The 19,402-nt window shown below is 50.3% G+C and overlaps 1 protein-coding gene across 1 annotated transcript in view; it reads right to left on the bottom strand.

Moving 5' to 3' along the window:
• Window positions 1-19,402, bottom strand: part of sept3 (septin 3) — a 193,289-nt gene that overhangs the window by 157,273 nt on the left and 16,614 nt on the right. The gene's annotated exons all lie outside the window — the stretch shown is intronic.

Raw genomic sequence — 19,402 nt, 5'->3', positions numbered from 1 at the left:
GTGGGGTTAGGGTGTTTGGGCTGGGTTAGTGTGTTTGGGCTGGGTTGGAGTGTTTGGGTTGGGTTGGTATGTTTGTGCTGGGTTAGGCTGTTTGTGCTGGGTTAGGGTGTTTGTGTTGGGTTAGGGTGTTTGGGTTGTGTTAGGGCATTTGGGTTGGGTAAGGGTGTTTTGGTTCAGTTTGGGTTGCATTAGGGTGTTTGGGTTGGGTTATGCCATTTGGGCTCAGTTAGGGAGATTGGACTGAGTTAGGGTGTTTGGGTTGGGTTAGGTTGTTTGGGCTGGGTTAGGGTGTTTGGGGTGGTTTAGGGTGTTTGGGCTGGGTTGGAGTGTTTGGGTTGGGTTGGACTGTTTGGGTTCGGTTAGGGTGTTTGTGTTGGGTTAGGGTGTTTGTGTTGGGTTAGGGTGTTTGGGCTGGTTTAGGGTGTTTGTGTTGGGTTAGTGTGTTTGGGCTGTGTTAGGGTGTTTGGGCTGGGTTAGGGTGATTGGACTGAGTTAGGTTGTTTGGGCTGTGTTAGGGTGTTTGGGTCTGGTTGGGGTTTTTGGGTTGGGTTCGGGTTTTAAAGATGGGTTAGGGTGTTTGGGTTGGGTTAAGGTGTTTGGGTTTAGTTAAGGTGTTTGTGCAGATTTAGGTTGTTTGTGCTGGGTTAGGGTGTTTGGGTTGTGTTAGGGTATTTGGGTTGGGTAAGGGTGTTTTGGTTCAGTTAGGGTGTTTGGGTTGGATTAGTGTGTTTGTGTTGGGTTATGGCATTTGGGCTCAGTTAGTGTAGTTGGACTGATTTAGGGTGTTTGTGTTGGGTTAGGGTGTTTGGGCTGGGTTAGGGTGTTTGTGTTGGGTTAGTGTGTTTGGGCTGTGTTAGGGTGTTTGGGCTGGGTTAGGGTGATTGGACTGAGTTAGGTTGTTTGGGCTGAGTTAGGGTGTTTGTGTTGGGTTAGGGTGTTGGGCTGGATTAGTGTGATTTGGCTGGGTTAGGGTGATTGGCCAGAATTAGGGTGCTTGGGCTGAGAGGGTGTTTGGGCCGGGTTGGGATTTTTGGGTTGGGTTAAGGTGTTTGGGCTGGGTTAGGGTGTTTGGGCTGGTTTGGAGTGTTTTGGTTGGGTTAGGGCGTTTGGGCTGGGTTAGGGTGATTGTGTTGGGTTATGGTGTTTGGGCTGGGTTAGGGTGTTTGTGCTGAGTTAGGCTGTTTGGGTCTGGTTGGGGTTTTTGGGTTGGGTTAGGGTGTTAAAGATGGCTTAGGGTGTTTGGGTTGGGTTAAGGTGTTTGGGTTTAGTTAAGGTGTTTGTGCAGATTTAGGTTGTTTGCGCTGGGTTATGGTGTTTGGGTTGTGTTAGGGTATTTGGGTTGGGTAAGGGTGTTTTGGTTCAGTTAGGGTGTTTGGGTTGGATTAGTGTGTTGGGTTGGGTTATGGCATTTGGCTCAGTTAGGGTAGTTGGACTGATTTAGTGTGTTTGGGTTGGGTTAGGGTGTTTGGGCTGGGTTAATGTGTTTGGGGTGGTTTAGGGTGTTTGGGCTGGGTTGGAGTGTTTGGGTTGGGTTGGAGTGTTTGGGTTGGGTTAGGGTGTTTGTGTTGGGTTAGGGTGTTTGTGTTGGGTTAGGGTGTTTGGGCTGGGTTAGGGTGTTTGTGTTGGGTTAGTGTGTTTGTGCTGGGTTAGGGTGTTTGTGATTGGTTAGGGTGTTTGTGTTGGGTTAGGATGTTTGTGTTGGGTTAGGGTGTTTGGGTTGGGTTAGGGTGATTGGACTGAGTTAGGTTGTTTGGGCTGAGTTAGGGTGTTTGTGATGGGTTAGGGTGTTTGGGCTGGATTAGTGTGATTTGGCTGGGTTAGGGTGATTGGGCAGAATTAGGGTGCTTGGGCTGAGAGGGTGTTTGGGCCGGATTGGGATTTTTGGGTTGGGTTAGGGTGTTTGGCTGGGTTAGGGTGTTTGGGCAGATTTAGGGTGTTTGGTTTGGGTTTAGGGTTTTTAGGCAGGGTTAGTATGTTTGGGCTGGGTTAGGATGTTTGGGCTAGGTTAGGGTGTTTGGGATGAGTTAGGGTGTTTGTGCAGATTTAGGGTGTTTGGGTTGGGTTGGAGTGTTTGGGTTGGGTTGGTGTGTTTGGGCTGGGTTAGGCTGTTTGTTCTGGGTTAGGGTGTTTGTGTTGGGTTAGGGTGTTTGGGCTGGGTTAGGGTGATTGGGCTGGGTTAGGCTGTTTGTGCTGGGTTAGGGTGTTTGTGTTGGGTTAGGGTGTTTGGGTTGGGTTAGGGTGATTGGGCTGGGTTAGGCTGTTTGTTCTGGGTTAGGGTGTTTGTGTTGGGTTAGGGTGTTTGGGCTGGGTTAGGGTGATTGGGCTGGGTTAGGCTGTTTGTGCTGGGTTAGGGTGTTTGTGTTGGGTTAGGGTGTTTGGGTTGGGTTAGGGTGATTGGGCTGGGTTAGGCTGTTTGTGCTGGGTTAGGGTGTTTGTGTTGGGTTAGGGTGTTTGGTTTGTGTTAGGGTATTTGGGTTGGGTAAGGGTGTTTTGGTTCAGTTAGGGTGTTTGGGTTGCATTAGGGTGTTTGGGTTGGGTTATGGCATTTGGGCTCAGTTAGGGAGATTGGACTGAGTTAAGGTGTTTGGGTTGGGTTAGGTTGTTTGGGCTGGGTTAGGGTGTTTGGGGTGGTTTAGGGTGTTTGGGCTGGGTTGGAGTGTTTGGGTTGGGTTGGAGTGTTTGGGTTGGGTTAGGGTGTTTGTGTTGGGTTAGGGTGTTTGTGTTGGGTTAGGGTGTTTGGGCTGGTTTAGGGTGTTTGTGTTGGGTTAGTGTGTTTGGGCTGTGTTAGGGTGTTTGGGCTGGGTTAGGGTGATTGGACTGAGTTAGGTTGTTTGGGCTGAGTTAGGGTGTTTGGGTCTGGTTGGGGTTTTTGGGTTGGGTTAGGGTTTTAAAGATGGGTTAGGGTGTTTGGGTTGGGTTAAGGTGTTTGGGTTTAGTTAAGGTGTTTGTGCAGATTTAGGTTGTTTGCGCTGGGTTAGGGTGTTTGGGTTGTGTTAGGGTATTTGGGTTGGGTAGGGTGTTTTGGTTCAGTTAGGGTGTTTGGGTTGGATTAGTGTGTTTGGGTTGGGTTATGGCATTTGGGCTCAGTTAGTGTAGTTGGACTGATTTAGGGTGTTTGTGTTGGGTTAGGGTGTTTGGGCTGGGTTAGGGTGTTTGTGTTGGGTTAGTGTGTTTGGGCTGTGTTAGGGTGTTTGGGCTGGGTTAGGGTGATTGGACTGAGTTAGGTTGTTTGGGCTGAGTTAGGGTGTTTGTGTTGGGTTAGGGTGTTTGGGCTGGATTAGTGTGATTTGGCTGGGTTAGGGTGATTGGCCAGAATTAGGGTGCTTGGGCTGAGAGGGTGTTTGGGCCGGGTTGGGATTTTTGGGTTGGGTTAAGGTGTTTGGGCTGGGTTAGGGTGTTTGGGCTGGTTTGGAGTGTTTTGGTTGGGTTAGGGCGTTTGGGCTGGGTTAGGGTGATTGTGTTGGGTTATGGTGTTTGGGCTGGGTTAGGGTGTTTGTGCTGAGTTAGGCTGTTTGGGTCTGGTTGGGGTTTTTGGGTTGGGTTAGGGTGTTAAAGATGGCTTAGGGTGTTTGGGTTGGGTTAAGGTGTTTGGGTTTAGTTAAGGTGTTTGTGCAGATTTAGGTTGTTTGCGCTGGGTTAGGGTGTTTAGGTTGTGTTAGGGTATTTGGGTTGGGTAAGGGTGTTTTGGTTCAGTTAGGGTGTTTGGGTTGGATTAGTGTGTTTGGGTTGGGTTATGGCATTTGGGCTCAGTTAGGGTAGTTGGACTGATTTAGTGTGTTTGGGTTGGGTTAGGGTGTTTGGGCTGGGTTAATGTGTTTGGGGTGGTTTAGGGTGTTTGGGCTGGGTTGGAGTGTTTGGGTTGGGTTGGAGTGTTTGGGTTGGGTTAGGGTTTTTGTGTTGGGTTAGGGTGTTTGTGTTGGGTTAGGGTGTTTGGGCTGGGTTAGGGTGTTTGTGTTGGGTTAGTGTGTTTGTGCTGGGTTAGGGTGTTTGTGATTGGTTAGGGTGTTTGTGTTGGGTTAGGATGTTTGTGTTGGGTTAGGGTGTTTGGGTTGGGTTAGGGTGATTGGACTGAGTTAGGTTGTTTGGGCTGAGTTAGGGTGTTTGTGATGGGTTAGGGTGTTTGGGCTGGATTAGTGTGATTTGGCTGGGTTAGGGTGATTGGGCAGAATTAGGGTGCTTGGGCTGAGAGGGTGTTTGGGCCGGATTGGGATTTTTGGGTTGGGTTAGGGTGTTTGGGCTGGGTTAGGGTGTTTGGGCAGATTTAGGGTGTTTGGTTTGGGTTTAGGGTTTTTAGGCAGGGTTAGTATGTTTGGGCTGGGTTAGGATGTTTGGGCTAGGTTAGGGTGTTTGGGATGAGTTAGGGTGTTTGTGCAGATTTAGGGTGTTTGGGTTGGGTTGGAGTGTTTGGGTTGGGTTGGTGTGTTTGGGCTGGGTTAGGCTGTTTGTGCTGGGTTAGGGTGTTTGTGTTGGGTTAGGGTGTTTGGGCTGGGTTAGGGTGATTGGGCTGGGTTAGGCTGTTTGTGCTGGGTTAGGGTGTTTGTGTTGGGTTAGGGTGTTTGGGTTGGGTTAGGGTGATTGGGCTGGGTTAGGCTGTTTGTGCTGGGTTAGGGTGTTTGTGTTGGGTTAGGGTGTTTGGTTTGTGTTAGGGTATTTGGGTTGGGTAAGGGTGTTTTGGTTCAGTTAGGGTGTTTGGGTTGCATTAGGGTGTTTGGGTTGGGTTATGGCATTTGGGCTCAGTTAGGGAGATTGGACTGAGTTAGGGTGTTTGGGTTGGGTTAGGTTGTTTGGGCTGGGTTAGGGTGTTTGGGGTGGTTTAGGGTGTTTGGGCTGGGTTGGAGTGTTTGGGTTGGGTTGGACTGTTTGGGTTGGGTTAGGGTGTTTGTGTTGGGTTAGGGTGTTTGTGTTGGGTTAGGGTGTTTGGGCTGGTTTAGGGTGTTTGTGTTGGGTTAGTGTGTTTGGGCTGTGTTAGGGTGTTTGGGCTGGGTTAGGGTGATTGGACTGAGTTAGGTTGTTTGGGCTGAGTTAGGGTGTTTGGGTCTGGTTGGGGTTTTTGGGTTGGGTTAGGGTTTTAAAGATGGGTTAGGGTGTTTGGGTTGGGTTAAGGTGTTTGGGTTTAGTTAAGGTGTTTGTGCAGATTTAGGTTGTTTGCGCTGGGTTAGGGTGTTTGGGTTGTGTTAGGGTATTTGGGTTGGGTAAGGGTGTTTTGGTTCAGTTAGGGTGTTTGGGTTGGATTAGTGTGTTTGGGTTGGGTTATGGCATTTGGGCTCAGTTAGGGTAGTTGGACTGATTTAGGGTGTTTGTGTTGGGTTAGGGTGTTTGGGGTGGTTTAGGGTGTTTGTGTTGGGTTAGTGTGTTTGGGCTGTGTTAGGGTGTTTGGGCTGGGTTAGGGTGATTGGACTGAGTTAGGTTGTTTGGGCTGAGTTAGGGTGTTTGTGTTGGGTTAGGGTGTTTGGGCTGGATTAGTGTGATTTGGCTGGGTTAGGGTGATTGGCCAGAATTAGGGTGCTTGGGCTGAGAGGGTGTTTGGGCCGGGTTGGGATGTTTGGGTTGGGTTAAGGTGTTTGGGCTGGGTTAGGGTGTTTGGGCTGGTTTGGAGTGTTTTGGTTGGGTTAGGGCGTTTGGGCTGGGTTAGGGTGATTGTGTTGGGTTATGGTGTTTGGGCTGGGTTAGGGTGTTTGTGCTGAGTTAGGCTGTTTGGGTCTGGTTGGGGTTTTTGGGTTGGGTTAGGGTGTTAAAGATGGGTTAGGGTGTTTGGGTTGGGTTAAGGTGTTTGGGTTTAGTTAAGGTGTTTGTGCAGATTTAGGTTGTTTGCGCTGGGTTAGGGTGTTTAGGTTGTGTTAGGGTATTTGGGTTGGGTAAGGGTGTTTTGGTTCAGTTAGGGTGTTTGGGTTGGATTAGTGTGTTTGGGTTGGGTTATGGCATTTGGGCTCAGTTAGGGTAGTTGGACTGATTTAGTGTGTTTGGGTTGGGTTAGGGTGTTTGGGCTGGGTTAATGTGTTTGGGGTGGTTTAGGGTGTTTGGGCTGGGTTGGAGTGTTTGGGTTGGGTTGGAGTGTTTAGGTTGGGTTAGGGTGTTTGTGTTGGGTTAGGGTGTTTGTGTTGGGTTAGGGTGTTTGGGCTGGGTTAGGGTGTTTGTGTTGGATTAGTGTGTTTGTGCTGGGTTAGGGTGTTTGTGATTGGTTAGGGTGTTTGTGTTGGGTTAGGGTGTTTGTGTTGGGTTAGGGTGTTTGGGTTGGGTTAGGGTGATTGGACTGAGTTAGGTTGTTTGGGCTGAGTTAGGGTGTTTGTGATGGGTTAGGGTGTTTGGGCTGGATTAGTGTGATTTGGCTGGGTTAGGGTGATTGGGCAGAATTAGGGTGCTTGGGCTGAGAGGGTGTTTGGGCCGGATTGGAATTTTTGGGTTGGGTTAGGGTGTTTGGGCTGGGTTAGGGTGTTTGGGCAGATTTAGGGTGTTTGGTTTGGGTTAGGGTTTTTAGGCAGGGTTAGTATGTTTGGGCTGGGTTAGGATGTTTGGGCTGAGTTAGGGTATTTGGGCTAGGTTAGGGTGTTTGGGATGAGTTAGGGTGTTTGTGCAGATTTAGGGTGTTTGGGATGGGTTGGAGTGTTTGGGTTGGGTTGGTGTGTTTGGGCTGGGTTAGGCTGTTTGTGCTGGGTTAGGGTGTTTCTGTTGGGTTAGGGTGTTTGGGTTGGGTTAGGGTGATTGGGCTGGGTTAGGCTGTTTGTGCTGGGTTAGGGTGTTTGTGTTGGGTTAGGGTGTTTGGTTTTTGTTAGGGTATTTGGGTTGGGTAAGGGTGTTTTGGTTCAGTTAGGGTGTTTGGGTTGCATTAGGGTGTTTGGGTTGGGTTATGGCATTTGGACTCAGTTAGGTGATTGGACTGAGTTAGGGTGTTTGGGTTGGGTTAGGGTGTTTGGGCTGGGTTAGGGTGTTTGGGGTGGTTTAGGGTGTTTGAGCTGGGTTGGAGTGTTTGGGTTGGGTTGGAGTGTTTGGGTTGGGTTAGGGTGTTTGTGTTGGGTTAGGGTGTTTGTGCTGGGTTAGGGTGTTTGGCCTGGGTTAGGGTGTTTGTGTTGGGTTAGTGTGTTTGGGCTGTGCTAGGGTGTTTGGGCTGGGTTAGGGTGATTGGACTGAGTTAGGTTGTTTGGGCTGAGTTAGGGTGTTTGTGTTGTGTTAGGGTATTTGGGTTGGGTAAGGGTGTTTTGGTTCAGTTAGGGTGTTTGGGTTGGATTAGGGTGTTTGGTTTGGGTTATGGCATTTGGGCTCAGTTAGTGTAATTGGACTGATTTAGTGTGTTTGGGTTGGGTTAGGGTGTTTGGGCTGGGTTAATGTGTTTGGGGTGGTTTAGGGTGTTTGGGCTGGGTTGGAGTGTTTGGGTTGGGTTGGAGTGTTTGGGTTGGGTTAGGGTGTTTGTGTTGGGTTAGGGTGTTTGTGTTGGGTTAGGGTGTTTGGGCTGGGTTAGGGTGTTTGTGTTGGTTTAGTGTGTTTGTGCTGGGTTAGGGTGTTTGTGATTGGTTAGGGTGTTTGTGTTGGGTTAGGGTGTTTGTGTTGGGTTAGGGTGTTTGGGTTGGGTTAGGGTGATTGGACTGATTTAGGTTGTTTGGGCTGAGTTAGGGTGTTTGTGATGGGTTAGGGTGTTTGGGCTGGATTAGTGTGATTTGGCTGGGTTAGGGTGATTGGGCAGAATTAGGGTGCTTGGGCTGAGAGGGTGTTTGGGCCGGATTGGGATTTTTGGGTTAGGTTAGGGTGTTTGGGCTGGGTTAGGGTGTTTGGGCAGATTTAGGGTGTTTGGTTTGGGTTAGGGTTTTTAGGCAGGGTTAGTATGTTTGGGCTGGGTTAGGATGTTTGGGCTGAGTTAGGGTATTTGGGCTGTGTTAGGATGTTTGGGCTGGGTTAGGATGTTTGGGCTGGGTTAGGGTGATTGGGTTGGGTTAGGGTGTTTGGGATGAGTTAGGGTGTTTGGGCTGAGTTAGAGTGTTTGGGCCGGGTTGGAGATTTTGTGTTGGGTTAGGGTGTTAGGGCTGGGTTAGGGTGTTTGTGTTGGGTTAGTATGTTTGGGTTGGGTTATGGTGTTTGGGCTCAGTTAGGGTGATTGGACGGAGTTAGAGTCTTTGAGTGGTGTTAGGGTGTTTGGGATGGGTTAGGGTGTTTGGGCTGGGTTGGAGTGTTTGGGTTGGGTTGGTGTGTTTGGGCTGGGTTAGGCTGTTTGTGCTGGGTTAGGGTGTTTGTGTTGGGTTAGGGTGTTTGGGCTGGGTTAGGGTGATTGGGCTGGTTTAGGCTGTTTGTGCTGGGTTAGGTTGTTTGTGTTGGGTTAGGGTGTTTGGGTTGGGTTAGGGTGTTTGGGCAGATTTAGGATGCTTTGTCTGAGAGGGTGTTTGGGCCGGGTTGGGATTTTTGGGTTGGGTTAGGGTGTTTGGGCTGGGGTAGGGTTTTTGGGCATTTTAAGGTTGTTTGGGTTGGGTTAGGGTTTTTAGGCTGGGTTAGGATGTTTGGGCTGGGTTAGGATGTTTGGGCTGAGTTAGGGTGTTTGGGTTGGGTTAGTGCGTTTGGGCTCAGTTAGGGTGTTTGTGTTGGGTTAGGGTGTTTGGGTTGCGTTAGGGTGTTTGGGTTGGGTTAAGGTGTTTTGGGTCAGTTAGGGTTTTTGGGTTGGGTTAGGGTGTTTGGGTTGGGTTAGGGTGTTTGGGCTCAGTTTGGGTGTTTGGGTTGGGTTAGGGTGATTGCGCTGGGTTAGTGTGTTTGGGCTGGTTTAGGTTGATTGGGCTGGGTTAGGTATTTGGGCTGGGTTAAGGTGATTGGGCTGAGTTAGGTTGTTTGGGCTGAGTTAGGGTGTTCGGGTTGGGTTATGGTGTTTGGGCTGGATTAGTGTGATTTGGCTGGGTTAGGGTGATTAGGCAGAATTAGGGTGATTGGGCTGAGAGGGTGTTTGGGCCGGGTTGGCATTTTTTGGCTGGGTTAGGGTTTTTGGGCAGATTTAGGGTGTTTGCGTTGGGTTAGGGTTTTTAGGCTGTGTTAGTATGTTTGGGCTGGTTTAGGATGTTTGGGCTGAGTTAGGGTGTTTGGGCTGGGTTAGGGTGATTTGGTTGGGTTAGGGTGTTTCGGTTGGGTTAGGGTGTTTGGGCTGAGTTAGGGTGTTTGGGCTGAGTTAGGGTGTTTGGGCCGGGTTGGGGTTTTTGGGTTGGGTTAGGGTGTTAGGGCTGGGTTAGGGTGTTTGGGTTGTGTTAGGGTTTTTGGGTTCAGTTAGGGTGTTTGGGTTGGATTAGGGTGTTTGGGTTGGGTTATGGCATTTGGGCTGAGTTAGGGTGATTGGACGGAGTTAGGGTGTTTTTGTGGGGTTAGGGTGTTTGGGCTGGGTTAGGGTGTTTGGGCTGGGTTGGAGTGTTTGGGTTGGGTTGGAGTGTTTGGGCTGTTTTAGGCTGTTTGTGTTGGGTTAGGGTGTTTGTGTTGGGTTAGGGTGTTTGGGCTGGGTTAGGGTGATTGGGCTGGGTTAGGTTGTTAGTGCTGAGTTAGGGTGTTTGGGTTGGGTTAGGGTGTTTGGGCAGAGTTAGGATGCTTAGGCTGAGAGGGTGTTTGGGCCGGGTTGGGATTTTTGGGTTGGGTTAGGGTGATTGAGCAGAGTTAGGGTGCTTGGGCTGAGAGTTTGTTTGGGCCGGGTTGGGACTTTTGGGTTGGTTTAGGGTGTTTGGGTTGGGTTAGGGTGTTTGGGTTGGGTTAGGGTGCTTGGGTTGGGTTTGGGTGTTTGGGTACAGTTAGGGTGTTTGGGTTGGATTAGGGGGTTTGGGTTGGGTTAGGGTGCTTGGGTTGGGTTTGGGTGTTTGGGTACAGTTAGAGTGTTTGGGTTGGATTAGGGGGTTTGGGTTGGGTTATGGCGTTTGGGCTCAGTTAGTGTGTTTGGGCAGATTTAGGTTGTTTGGGTTGGTTTAGGGTGTTTGGGCTGGGTTAGGGTGTTTGGGCAGATTTAGGTTGTTTGGTTTGGATTAGGGTTTTTAGGCTGGGTTAGGATGTTTGTGCTGAGTTAGGGTGTTTGGGTTGGGTTAGGGCGTTTGGGCTCTGTTAGGGTCTTTGGGTTGGGTTAGGGTGTTTGGGTTGCGTTAGGGTGTTTGGGTTGGGTTAGGGTGTTTTGGCTCAGTTAGCGTGTTTGGGTTGGGTTAGGGTGTTTGCGTTGGTTTAGGGTGTTTGGGCTCAGTTAGGGTGTTTGGGTTGGGTTAGGGTGATTGGGCTCAGTTAGGGTGATTGGACGGAGTTAGGGTCTTTGTGTGGGGTTAGGGTATTTGGGCTGCGTTAGGGTGTTTGGGCTGGGTTGGAGTGTTTGGGTTGGGTTGGTGTGTTTGGGCTGGGTTAGGCTGTTTGTGCTGGCTTAGGGTGTTTGTGTTGGGTTAGGGTGATTGCGCTGGGTTAGTGTGTTTGGGCTGGTTTAGGTTGATTGAGCTGGGTTAGGTATTTGGGCTGGGTTAAGGTGATTGGGCTGAGTTAGGTTGTTAGTGCTGAGTTAGGGTGTTTGGGTTGGGTTAGGGTGTTTGGGCAGAATTAGGATGCTTAGGCTGAGAGGGTGTTTGGGCCGGGTTGGGATTTTTGGGTTGGGTTAGGGTGTTTGGGTTGGGTTAGGGTGTTTGGGTTGGGTTAGGGTGCTTGGGTTGGGTTTGGGTGTTTGGGTACAGTTAGGGTGTTTGGGCTGGATTAGGGGGTTTGGGTTGGGTTAGGGTGCTTGGGTTGGGTTTGGGTGTTTGGGTACAGTTAGGGTGTTTGGGTTGGATTAGGGGGTTTGGGTTGGGTTATGGCGTTTGAGCTCAGTTAGTGTGTTAGGTATTTGGGCTGGGTTAAGGTGATTGGGCTGAGTTAGGTTGTTAGTGCTGAGTTAGGGTGTTTGGGTTGGGTTATGGTGTTTGGGCTGGATTAGTGTGATTTGGCTGGGTTAGGGTGATTGGGCAGAATTAGGTTGATTGGGCTGAGAGGGTGTTTGGGCCGGGTTGGCATTTTTGGGTTGGGTTAGGGTTTTTGGGCAGATTTAGGGTGTTTGCGTTGGGTTAGGGTTTTTAGGCTGTTTTAGTATGTTTGGGCTGGTTTAGGATGTTTGGGCTGAGTTAGGGTGTTTGGGCTGGGTTAGGGTGATTTGGTTGGGTTCGGGTGTTTGGGTTGGGTTAGGGTGTTTGGGCTGAGTTAGGGTGTTTGGGCCGGGTTGTGGTTTTTGGGTTGGGTTATGGTATTAGGGCTGGGTTAGGGTGTTTGTGCAGATTTAGGCTGTTTGGGTTGTGTTAGGATGTTTGGGTTGGGTTAGGGTGTTTGGGTTGGGTTAGGGTGTTTGGGCCGGGTTGGGGTTTTTGGGTTGGCTTAGGGTGTTAGGGCTGGGTTAGGGTGTTTGGGTTGTGTTAGGGTTTTTGGGTTCAGTTAGGTTGTTTGGGTTGGATTAGGGTGTTTGGGTTGGCTTATGGCGTTTGGGCTGAGTTAGGGTGATTGGACGGAGTTAGAGTGTTTTTGTGGGGTTAGGGTGTTTGGGCTGGGTTAGGGTGTTTGGGCTGGGTTGGAGTGTTTGGGTTGGGTTGGAGTGTTTGGGCTGGGTTAGGCTGTTTGTGTTGGGTTAGGGTGTTTGTGTTGGGTTAGGGTGTTTGGGCTGGGTTAGGGTGATTGGGCTGGGTTAGGTTGTTAGTGCTGAGTTAGGGTGTTTGGGTTGGGTTAGGGTGTTTGGGCAGAGTTAGGATGCTTAGGCTGAGAGGGTGTTTGGGCCGGGTTGGGATTTTTGGGTTGGTTAAGGGTAATTGAGCAGAGTTAGGGTGCTTGGGCTGAGAGTGTGTTTGGGCCAGGTTGGGATTTTTGGGTTGGGTTAGGGTGTTTGGGTTGGGTTAGGGTGTTTGGGTTGGGTTAGGGTGCTTGGGTTGGGTTTGGGTGTTTGGGTACAGTTAGGGTGTTTGGGTTGGATTAGGGGGTTTGGGTTGGGTTAGGGTGCTTGGGTTGGGTTTGGGTGTTTGGGTACAGTTAGGGTGTTTGGGTTGGATTAGGGGGTTTGGGTTGGGTTATGGCGTTTGGGCTCAGTTAGTGTGTTTGGGCAGATTTAGGTTGTTTGGGTTGGTTTAGGGTGTTTGGGCTGGGTTAGGGTGTTTGGGCAGATTTAGGTTGTTTGGTTTGGATTAGGGTTTTTAGGCTGGGTTAGGATGTTTGTGCTGAGTTAGGGTGTTTGGGTTGGGTTAGGGCGTTTGGGCTCTGTTAGGGTCTTTGGGTTGGATTAGGGTGTTTGGGTTGCGTTAGGGTGTTTGGGTTGGGTTAGGGTGTTTTGGCTCAGTTAGCGTGTTTGGGTTGGGTTAGGGTGTTTGCGTTGGTTTAGGGTGTTTGGGCTCAGTTAGGGTGTTTGGGTTGGGTTAGGGTGATTGGGCTCAGTTAGGGTGATTGGACGGAGTTAGGGTCTTTGTGTGGGTTTAGGGTATTTGGGCTGGGTTGGAGTGTTTGGGTTGGGTTGGTGTGTTTGGGCTGGGTTAGGCTGTTTGTGCTGGGTTAGGGTGTTTGTGTTGGGTTAGGGTGATTGCGCTGGGTTAGTGTGTTTGGGCTGGTTTAGGTTGATTGAGCTGGGTTAGGTATTTGGGCTGGGTTAAGGTGATTGGGCTGAGTTAGGTTGTTAGTGCTGAGTTAGGGTGTTTGGGTTGGGTTAGGGTGTTTGGGCAGAATTAGGATGCTTAGGCTGAGAGGGTGTTTGGGCCGGGTTGGGATTTTTGGGTTGGGTTAGGGTGTTTGGGTTGGGTTAGGGTGTTTGGGTTGGGTTAGGGTGCTTGGGTTGGGTTTGGGTGTTTGGGTACAGTTAGGGTGTTTGGGCTGGATTAGGGGGTTTGTGTTGGGTTAGGGTGCTTGGGTTGGGTTTGGGTGTTTGGGTACAGTTAGGGTGTTTGGATTGGATTAGGGGGTTTGGGTTGGGTTATGGCGTTTGAGCTCAGTTAGTGTGTTAGGTATTTGGGCTGGGTTAAGGTGATTGGGCTGAGTTAGGTTGTTAGTGCTGAGTTAGGGTGTTTGGGTTGGGTTATGGTGTTTGGGCTGGATTAGTGTGATTTGGCTGGGTTAGGGTGATTGGGCAGAATTAGGTTGATTGGGCTGAGAGGGTGTTTGGGCCGGGTTGGCATTTTTGGGTTGGGTTAGGGTTTTTGGGCAGATTTAGGGTGTTTGCGTTGGGTTAGGGTTTTTAGGCTGTTTTAGTATGTTTGGGCTGGTTTAGGATGTTTGGGCTGAGTTAGGGTGTTTGGGCTGGGTTAGGGTGATTTGGTTGGGTTCGGGTGTTTGGGTTGGGTTAGGGTGTTTGGGCTGAGTTAGGGTGTTTGGGCCGGGTTGTGGTTTTTGGGTTGGGTTATGGTATTAGGGCTGGGTTAGGGTGTTTGTGCAGATTTAGGCTGTTTGGGTTGGGTTAGGATGTTTGGGTTGGGTTAGGGTGTTTGGGTTGGGTTAGGGTGTTTGGGCCGGGTTGGGGTTTTTGGGTTGGCTTAGGGTGTTAGGGCTGGGTTAGGGTGTTTGGATTGTGTTAGGGTTTTTGGGTTCAGTTAGGTTGTTTGGGTTGGATTAGGGTGTTTGGGTTGGCTTATGGCGTTTGGGCTGAGTTAGGGTGATTGGACGGAGTTAGAGTGTTTTTGTGGGGTTAGGGTGTTTGGGCTGGGTTAGGGTGTTTGGGCTGGGTTGGAGTGTTTGGGTTGGGTTGGAGTGTTTGGGCTGGGTTAGGCTGTTTGTGTTGGGTTAGGGTGTTTGTGTTGGGTTAGGGTGTTTGGGCTGGGTTAGGGTGATTGGGCTGGGTTAGGTTGTTAGTGCTGAGTTAGGGTGTTTGGGTTGGGTTAGGGTGTTTGGGCAGAGTTAGGATGCTTAGGCTGAGAGGGTGTTTGGGCCGGGTTGGGATTTTTGGGTTGGGTAAGGGTGATTGAGCAGAGTTAGGGTGCTTGGGCTGAGAGTGTGTTTGGGCCAGGTTGGGATTTTTGGGTTGGGTTAGGGTGTTTGGGTTGGGTTAGGGTGTTTGGGTTGGGTTAGGGTGCTTGGGTTGGGTTTGGGTGTTTGGGTACAGTTAGGGTGTTTGGGTTGGATTAGGGGGTTTGGGTTGGGTTATGGCGTTTGGGCTCAGTTAGTGTGTTTGGGCAGATTTAGGTTGTTTGGGTTGGGTTAGGGTGTTTGGGTTGGGTTAGGGTGTTTTGGCTCAGTTACCGTGTTTGGGTTGGGTTAGGGTGTTTGCGTTGGTTTAGGGTGTTTGGGCTCAGTTAGGGTGTTTGGGTTGGGTTAGGGTGATTGCGCTGGGCTAGTGTGTTTGAGCTGGTTTAGGGTGATTGTACTGGGTTAGGTATTTGGGCTGTGTTAGGGTACTTGGGCTGAGTCTGGGTGTTTGGGTTGGGTTAGGGTGTTTGGGCTGGGTAAGTGTGATTGGGCTGAGTTAGAGTGTTTGGGCTGGTTTAGGGTGGTTGGGTTGGGTTAGGGTTATAAGGATGGGTTAGGGTATTTGGGTTGGGTTAGGGTGTTTGGGTTGGGTTAGGTCATTTGGGTTCAGTTAGGGTGTGTGTGTTGGGTTATGGCGTTTGGGCTCAGTTAGGTTGTTTGGGCTGGGTTAAGGTGTTTGGGTTGGGTTAGGGTGTTTGGGCTCAGTTAGGGTGTTTGGGTTGGGTTAGGTTGATTGGACTGAGTTAGTTTGTTTGTGTTGGGTTAGGGTGATTGGACAGGTTCAGGGTGTTTGGGCTGGGTTTGGGTGTTTGCGCTGGGTTAGGGTGTTTGGGCTGGGTTTGAGTGTTTGGGTTGGGTTGCAGTGTTTGGGTTGGGTTAGGGTGATTGGGCTGAGTTAGGTTGTTTGGGCTGAGTTAGGGTGTTTGGGTTGGGTTATGGTGTTTGGGCTGGATTAGTGTGAGTTTGCTGGGTTAGTGTGATTGGGCAGAATTAGGGTGCTTGGGCGAGAGGGTGTTTGGGCCGGGTTGGGATTTTTGGGTTGGGTTCAGGTGTTTGGCTGGGTTACTATCTTGTGGCTGCGTTAGGATGTTTGGGCTGACTTAGGGTGTTTGGGTTGGGTTAGGATGTTTGGGCTGAGTTAGGGTGTTTGGGTTGGGTTAGGGTGTTTGGGTTGGGTTAGGGTGTTTGGGCTCAGTTAGGGTGTTTGGGTTGGGTTAGGGCGTTTGGGTTTGGTTAGGGTGTTTGGTTTGGGTTAGGGTGTTTGTGCTGGGTTAGGGTTTTGGGCTGGGTTAGGGTGTTTGGGCTTTGTTGGAGTATTTGGGTTGGGCTAGTGTGTTTGGGCTGGGTTAGGGTGATTGGGTTGGGTTAGGGTGTTTGGGCTGGGTTAGGGTTTTTGGGCAGAGTTATGGTGTTTGGGCCGGGTTGGGGTTTTTGGGTTGAGTTAGGGTGTTAGGGCTGGGTTAGGGTGTTTGTGCAGATTTAGGGTGTTTGGGTTGGGTTAGGGTTATAAGGCTGGGTTAGGGTGTTTGGGCTTTGTTGAAGTATTTGGGTTGGGCTAGTGTGTTTGGGCTGGGTTAGGGTGATTGGGTTGGGTTAGGGTGTTTGGGCTGGGTTAGGGTTTTTGGGCAGAGTTATGGTGTTTGGGCCGGGTTGGGGTTTTTGGGTTGGGTTAGGGTGTTAGGGCTGGGTTAGGGTGTTTGTGCAGATTTAGGGTGTTTGGGTTGGGTTAGGGTTATAAGGCTGGGTTAGGGTGTTTGGGTTGGGTTCGGGTCTTTGGGTTCAGTTGGGCTGTTTGGGCTGGGTTAGGATGTTTGTGTTGGGTTAGGGTGTTTGGGCTCAGTTAGGGTGTTTGGGTTGGCTTAGGGTGATTGGACTGAGTTAGGGTGTTTGTGTTGGGTTAGGGTGATTGGACTGGGTCAGGTTGTTTGGGCAGAGTTAGGGTGTTTGGGTTGAGTTAGGGTGATTGGGCCTGGTTGGGGTTTTTGGGTTGGGTTAGGGTGTTTGGGCAGATTTAGGGGTGTTTGTGTTGGGTTAGGGTTTTTGTGTTGGGTTAGGGTGTTTGGGCAGGGTTAGGGTGATTGGGCTGAGTTAGTTGTTTGGGCTGAGTTAGGGTGTTTGGGTTGGGATAGGTTGTTTGGGCTGGATTAGTGTGATTTGGCTGGGTTAGGGTGATTGGGCAGAGTTAGGATGTTTGGGCAGATTTAGCGTGTTTGGGCTTGGTTAGGGTGTTTGTGCTGGGTTAGGGTGTTTGGGCTGGGTTAGGGTGTTTGGGCTGGGTTGGAGTGTTTGGGTTGGGTTAGGTTGATTGGGCTGAGTTAGGTTGTTTGGGCAGAGTTAGCGTGATTGGGCTGGATTAGGGTATTTGGGTTGGGTTAGAGTGTTTGGGTTGGGTTAGGTTGTTTGGGCTGGGTTAGGCTGTTTGGGCTGGGTTGGAGTGTCAAGGTTGGGTTAGGGTGTTTGGGCTGGGTTGGAGTGTTTGGGTTGGGTTAGTGTGTTTGGGCCGGTTTGGGGTTTTTGGGTTGGGTTACGGTGTTTGGGCTGGGTTAGGGTGTTTGTGTTGGGTTAGTGTGTTTGGGCTGGGTTAGGGTGTTTGTGATTGGTCAGGGTGTTTGTGTTGGGTTAGGGTGTTTGTGTTGGGTTAGGGTGTTTGGGCTGAGTTAGTGTGTTTGGGCCGGGTTGGGGTTTTTGGGTTGGGTTAGGGTGTTTGGGCTGGGTTAGGGTGTTTGTGCAGATTTAGGGTGTTTGGGTTGGGTTAGTGTGTTTCGGCTGGGTTAGGGTATTTGGGCAGATTTAGGGAGTTTGGGTTGGGTTTGGGTTATAAGGCTGGGTTAGGGTGTTTGGGTTGGGTTAGGGTGTTTGGGTTGGGTTCGGGTGTTTGGGTTCAGTTAGGGTGTTTGGGTTGGATTAGCGTGTTTGGGTTGGGTTATGGCGTTTGGGCTCAGTTGGGGTGTTTGTGTTGGGTTAGGGTGTTAGTGCTCAATTTGGGTGTTTGGGTTGGGTGAGGGTGATTGGGCAGAGTTTGGGTGCTTGGGCTGAGTTTGGGTGTTTGGGCCGGGTTGGCGTTTTTGGGTTGGGTTAGGGTGTTTGGGCAGATTTAGGGTGTTTGTGTTGGGTTAGGGTTTTTGTGTTGGGTTAGGGTGTTTGGGCTGGGTTAGGGTGATTGGACTGAGTTAGGGTGTTTGTGTTGGGTTAGGGTGTTTGGGCTGGGTTAGGGTGTTTGGGCTGGGTTAGGGTGTTTGGGATGGGTTGGAGTGTTTGGGTTGGGCTACGGTGTTTGGGCTGGGTTTTGGTGATGGGTTTGGGTTAGGATGTTTGGGCTGTGTTAGGGTGTTTGGGCTGAGTTAGGGTGATTGGGCTGGGTTAGGGTGTTTGGGCTGGGTTAGGGTGTTTGGGATGGGTTGGAGTGTTTGGGTTGGGCTACGGTGTTTGGGCTGGGTTAGGGTGTTTGGGTTGGGCTAGGGTGTTTGGGCTGGGTTTTGGTGATGGGTTTGGGTTAGGATGTTTGGGCTGTGTTAGGGTGTTTGGGCTGAGTTAGGTTGTTTGGGCCGGGTTGGGGTTTTTGGGTTGGGTTAGGGTGTTAGGGCTGGGTTAGGGTGATTGGGCTGAGTTAGGATGTTTGGGCCGCGTTGGGGTTTTTGCGTTAGGTTAGGTTGTTAGGGCTGGGTTAGGGTGTTTGTGCAGATTTAGGGTGTTTGGGTTGGGTTAAGGTGTTTGTGCTGGGTTAGGGTGTTTGGGCAGATTTAGGATGTTTGGGTTGGGTTAGTTTTTTTAGGCTGTGTTAGGGTGTTTGGGTTGGGTTAAGGTGTTTGTGCTGGGTTAGGGTGTTTGGACAGATTTAGGGTGTTTGGGTTGGGTTAGGGTGTTTGGGTTGGATTAGGGTGTTTGAGCTCAGTTAGGGTGTTTGGGTTGGGTTAGGGTGTTGGGGTTGGGTTAGGGTGTTTGTGTTGGGTTAGGGTGTTTTGGCTCAGTTAGGGTGTTTGGGTCGGGTTAGGGTGTTTGGGTTGGGTTAGGGTGTTTGGGTTCAGTTAGTGTGTGTGGGTTGGATTTGGGTGTTTGGTCTGGGTTATGGCGTTTGGGCTCAGTTAGGGTGTTTGGGCTGCGTTAGGGTGTTTGTGTTGGGTTAGGGTGTTTGGGCTCAGTTAGTGTGTTTGCGTTGGGTTAGGGTGATTGGACTGAGTTAGGGTGTTTGTGTTGGGTTAGGGTGATTGGACTGGGTCAGGGTGTTTGGGCTGGGTTAGGGTGTTTGGGCTGGGTTAGGGTGTTTGGGCTGGGTTAGGGTGTTTGGCCTGGGTTAGGGTGTTTGGGCTGGGTTGGAGTGTTTGGGTTGGGTTGGAGTGTTTGAGTTGGGTTAGGGTGATTGGGCTGAGTTAGGTTGTTTGGGCAGAGTTAGGGTGTTTGGGTTGAGTTAGGATGATTGGGCAGAGTTTGGGTGCTTGGACTGAGTTAGGGCTTTTGGGCCGGGTTGGGGTTTTTGGGTTGGGTTAGGGAGTTTGGGCACTTTTAGGATGTTTGTGTTGGGTTAGGTTTTTTAGGCTGTGTTAGGATGTTTGTGCTGGGTTAGGATGTTTGGGCTGAGTTAGGGTGTTTGGGTTGGGTTAGGGTGTTTGTGTTGGGTTAGGGTGTTTGGGCTGAGTTAGGGTTTTTGGGCCGCGTTGGGGTTTTTGGGTTGGGTTAGGGTGTTTGGGCAGATTTAGGGTGTTTGTTTTGGGTTAGGGATTTTAGGCTGGGTTAGGATGTTTGGGCTGGTTTAGGATGTTTGGGCTGAGTTAGGGTGTTTAGGTTGGGTTAGGGTGTTTGGGTTTAGTTAGGGTGATTGGGCAGAGTTTGGGTGCTTGGGCTGAGTTAGGGTTTTTGGGCCGGGTTGGGTTTTTTGTGTTGGGTTAGGGTGTTTGCGCAGTTTTAGGATGTTGGGGTTGGGTTAGGTTTTTTCGGCTGTGTTTGGATGTTTGGGCTGGGTTAGGATGTTTGGGCTGAGTTAGGGTGTTTGGGTTGGGTTAAGGTGTTTGTGTTGGGTTAGGGTATTTGGGCACAGTTAGGGTTTTTGGGTTGGGTTAGGGTGTTTGGGCTGTGTTCTAGTGTTTGGGTTGGGTTAGGGGGATTGGGCTGAGTTAGGTTGTTTGGGCAGAGTAAGAGTGTTTTGGTTGAGTTAGGGTGATTGGGCAGAGTTTGGGTGCTTGGGCTGAGTTAGGGTTTTTGGGCCGGGTTGGGGTTTTTGGGTTGGGTTAGGGTGTTTGGGCAGATTTAGGGTGTTTGTGTTGGGTTAGGGTTTTTAGGCTGGGTTAGGATGTTTGGGCTGGTTTAGGATGTTTGGGCTGAGTTAGGGTGTTTAGGTTGGGTTAGGGTGTTTGGGTTGGGTTAGGGTGTTTGGGCTCAGCTAGGGTGTTTGGGTTGGGTTAGTGTGTTAGGGCTGTGTTAGGGTGTTTGTGCAGATTTAGGCTGTTTGGGCTGGGTTAGGATGTTTGGGTTGGATTAGGGTGTTTGGCTTTTGTTAGGGTGTTTGGGTTCAGTTAGGGTGTTTGGGTTGGACTAG

The sequence above is a fragment of the Carcharodon carcharias genome, chromosome 31 (genome assembly GCF_017639515.1).
Source record: "Carcharodon carcharias isolate sCarCar2 chromosome 31, sCarCar2.pri, whole genome shotgun sequence".
Classification (NCBI taxonomy): Eukaryota; Metazoa; Chordata; class Chondrichthyes; order Lamniformes; family Lamnidae; genus Carcharodon; species Carcharodon carcharias.
The sequence above is the reverse complement of the archived record's forward strand: the minus strand, read 5'-3'. Positions and strand labels throughout refer to the sequence as shown.